We start from the raw sequence: 4,339 nt of genomic DNA, 5'->3' as shown, positions 1-4,339 counted from the left end.
TTCTTTTACCGAGGGTTTTTTTGCGTGGCATTTGACAAAGAGCTTCTTTGCCGAGTGCACGAAAAAAACACTCGGCAAAATATTTGACACTCGGCAAAGAGCCAAATTCCGGTAGTAATTGTGCTAGGATTAGTGTTTGTCCTCAGTTGCTACAATCGCGACCATTTGCATTGGAGATATGTTCTATAAAAGTTTCTCATATGTTTAACTTTTGCCATATTAATTAGAGATTTGTGCTGTTAAAGTTCCTTGTATGCTTAATTCTTTGGCAATTGCATTGGAGATGTATTTGACAAATGCACATCTAATTTCTATTTGTGTTTGTAGGTAGTTATCCCAAAAATCCGTCAACATTTGCACCTAATAGTATCAGATTTAGGTTTCTGTTCTATAATTATAACTGAGTTATTATTATGACATTAGAAGGGGTCTATCTTCTATTGGTATTGCTCTTTTGAATTGAAAACCTCTTCAGTTCATTCTGTTTTTCATGACATCAATCATCTTCCCATGGTGTTGATAGGATAGCTATTATATATCATAGGGAATGGCAATAACAAAACTCAGATAAATGTTTGTTATTTCTGTCTCAGTTTCAAATTTGTTGCATTCCTACTACTTGCAGGCATCGTCCGGAGGACAGTTAATTGGAAGGCCCAAATTTCGAGAATGTGTCCAATCATCTAATTCCATATGCTAACAGTTTAATCTTCGTGATCTGACAGGAACGACAACACGTTGAACAGATTAACCTGTTATATAGGACATAGTTTGAACCATCCAAAAATTTGGATAAGTCTACAGTTTCATATAAATGTCGTGATCTGACAGGAACTACAGTTTCATATAAAGGGAAACCATGAATTTTGAGGTCAGGTAGATATATTTTTAGACAAAACTCTGGACACCATATTGCATATCATATTAATGTTTGTGAAAGGAGGTGTGGTGTTCAGATTTGAGTGACTGATGTTTTAAAAAATAAAAAATCTGACAAGTGCTAAAATAGCTCATGTGGTACACTCAATATACAAAATGTCGCGCATGACACATTGCCCACAAATATTGATTCAACTATAACTAAAACTTTATTTATTTATGGAAAGGTTGCACGGATGATAAAGCTATAGTCAATTAGACATAAGGAAACATATATAAAACCTAGAATCACAAACCTGAAATTGCCAGATGAACAGCCACCCAAGTAGTTCTCTATTTTGTAAACCAAGTCTGTTTGTGTTTCAGAGAGGTGTGGTGTTCATATTTGAGCGCTCAGAGAGGTGTCTTCCATCTTATACTCGAGCATCGCAATATCTGGGCGGGGCTAGCGCTTAGAATGGGAAGTACTCGAGTATCGCAAGATCCGGGCGGGGCTGGCACGTAGAATGGGAAGAATGAGATGGCGGGGGTGGTCCTGCACTTGCGATGGGATGCGGGCCGATGGTGGTCCTGTGCACTGGATGGCGACGAGGGCATTGGGTTGCGATTCCTTCCATGGCGGCGAGGCGTGGATTGCGTTTGGGGTGCGGAGGATATGGGCGGGGCATCCATGGTGCATGGGAAGAACGATTGGGCCAGGTGGTCCTGCGCGTGCGGGTCTTCGGCGATGGGATTCCTGTGCGCTGGATTGCTGTGAGGCGTGGATAGCGGCGATGGGATGTGTTTCCTTCTATGGCAGTGACGGGATTTTTCCTTTCATGGCCGATTGCGGCTAGGACCATGCGGAGGCAGGGGTAGAGGGGGAGGGCGCGCACGGGGAAGAAGGGAGACACTAACATGTGGGTCGTATGCACCGTGAGGAGGCAGAACCATGCACCACAGTCTACGTTAGGTACTTATAGAGTAGTAGAGATACAGGTATACATATTCGCCATTTATGAGTCATACACTTGTTAATGAACATGCAAAAATAATATTTTTTCCCTCGCAAATTGCTACGGACGAAAATAATGTTATATTGATGTGTATCTGAACAATACCAAACATTGCGTCGGTCGTATTGTAACTATACTTGTACGTCCCACAATACGGTTGTATCTTCTTCCCGAAGGAACCCCGCCTATAGATGTCCAAACGGGCGGCACGGCCCGGCCCGGCCCGAGCCCGACTTGGCCCGGCCCGTTTGAGCCCGGCACGGTTAGGCCCGGCCACTTAACCGTGCCGGGCCGTGCCGCCCGACGGGCCCAAACTTCTTCCCGAGCACGGCACGGTATAGGCCCGATCGTGCCGGGCCGACCCGGATAGCACGGCCCATTTAGTGGCCCGTGCCAGCCCGAGCCCACAAACGCGTCCTGCCAGTCCGCTGAACAGCAGCAGGCAGCTCACCTTGGCGAGCGCGAGCTGGTCGTCGCTGCAGTAGAACAGCTTGTCTATATCCTGCTCGTGGCACAGGTTCAGAAACACCCATGGTGGTGGTACGGACGACTGCACCATTGGGTCGTTCGCAATCTTCTTGCTGGCGAGGAGGTTCCTGTACGACTGCTCGTGGTTCATCCCGAGGTCGGACAGGTTGGCGACGGGGAAGTCCGGCGGGAGCACCCACGTGGCATCCGGGAATGGCTCGCAGAACAGGTCGGTGAAGTCGGCGGGGAAGTGGACGAGCATGACGCGGTCGGAGAGGAGCGCGTAGAGGAAGGTGCTGACCAGGGACAGCATGCGATTGCCGAGGCCGTTGTAGGGGAGCCAGACGAGGTAGTTGCACTCCGCGCCGCCACGTACAGGAACGGCTCCGTGCCCAGACGCGCGCCGCCGCCGGGAGGAGGGAACCAGCCGCCGGGAGCGAGAGGGACTGAGGGAGGAAGGGTGGGTTAGGGTTTGCCGGTGGGTGTTAATGTTATACGTGGACGGTTGTGGCTGGGTTGGGCTGAGGCTGGGGTTGGGTCGTCCGGGTATCAGGGATTTGTGGTCTTGCGGCTTGTGGTTAAAATAAACGGGCCGGTTAAAAGGCCCGACAGATACCGTGCCGTGCTCGGGCCAGCCCAACGGGCTCAAATGTCTGTCGGGCCCGGCACGCTATCCGGGCCGGGCTGAGCCCGGGCCCGGTTCAACTCGTGCCGTGCCGTGCTCGTGTCGTGCTAAAATAACGTGCTTCGTGCCGGGCTAACGGGCCACGTGCTTTCTGGACATCTATAACCCCGCCATAAGAAGAACGTGGCCAGGGCCACCCGTAGCCAGCCGTGGATCTAGATTGGAGACCAAATCATCCATGACCTCGAGCGGTGGCTGCGCCGGATCTACTAGGAACGCCGAGGCGACGCAGCCGGAGCTCCAACGATCGCCTCCGCTCTGCTCACGGAGTTCTCAGCCGATGAGGCCGCACCACATATGGCAGCTAACTCTCCTAGGTCAGGCGCTAATATGACGAATACTCTTTCCCTCAGCGGCATCTAAGACCACAACAGCAAAGGCAAAAGCTGATGCAAGCATCTCAACAGCGGTTGATGCCATCAGCTGCTGGGCGATGCTAGCGCAGGTAAAGCTAGGTTTACATTGGGGCTTTGGATCTGTGCTTAGATTTATAGATTTTCTCTGCAGTATGTGTTTCCCTCTACTTGATCTTGTTCTGAATCGGTGTATCCACATTTTTCCTGTAGAGCGCACTTCCTCAACTAGAAGATTTACAGGGGGCAAGTTCAACAAAAATTACAGGCAATTACTGACTCCCTCTTTTCTGTTCAATTGTTCTTTCGCCTGAAAACTTGAATTTTTGAAGAAAGCCTTTTGTAGGTCCCAGGTCAACAACAAATGCAATACATCCAAGCATTGTCGCAACAATTTCATAACTTTAACAGATAGATGGAAACTGGACGTATGCAACCAGGCAAGGCTCAGAGTCAATTGAATCAAGGAACTCAGCTACGAAGTCATCTAGGCCACTTTATTGGAGCTTCAAATAGTGCGATGTTCAATGCTCCAATCTCAACTAAAGACTGAGAGGCAAGAAAAAGATAGAATTAGGCATGAAATGAATGATAGAAAAGTTGTGTGCACTCATGTTGTTTCATGGAAATGCATGCACGATTTGGTTTGAATTCAATTAAATGTTGTTTTTTATTGATTGATGATGAACTAAAAATGTAATAAACCCATCATGTTAGCTGTCACATCATCATGCTTTATGACAAAAATATTCTTCACCATTTGTTTGAAATATCAGCTGCCATGTCAGTCGCACCTCATCCCACTTGCTACAAAATTAATTGCCACATATTTTTTTGCCACGTCACTCTATTTATGGCGAACATATATTTGCCACAAAATTAACATGTGGCAATTGTCGGTGTTTTGGGTCCGACCGCACACCCGGGGTTGCCCCTCAAGGTGTTTTTAGGAGTAGGAC

General features: G+C 48.1%; 1 pseudogene across 1 annotated transcript; it reads left to right on the top strand.

Moving 5' to 3' along the window:
• Positions 1-3,172: 3,172 nt before the first annotated feature.
• LOC103640497 (uncharacterized) lies at positions 3,173-4,136 on the top strand (annotated as a pseudogene). Its single transcript, NR_157395.1, has 3 exons — positions 3,173-3,472; positions 3,594-3,648; positions 3,727-4,136. The product of NR_157395.1 is annotated as an uncharacterized protein (transcript).
• Positions 4,137-4,339: the final 203 nt, after the last annotated feature.

This window comes from Zea mays, chromosome 1 (genome assembly GCF_902167145.1).
Source record: "Zea mays cultivar B73 chromosome 1, Zm-B73-REFERENCE-NAM-5.0, whole genome shotgun sequence".
NCBI classification, from domain to species: Eukaryota; Viridiplantae; Streptophyta; class Magnoliopsida; order Poales; family Poaceae; genus Zea; species Zea mays.
The sequence above is the reverse complement of the archived record's forward strand: the minus strand, read 5'-3'. Positions and strand labels throughout refer to the sequence as shown.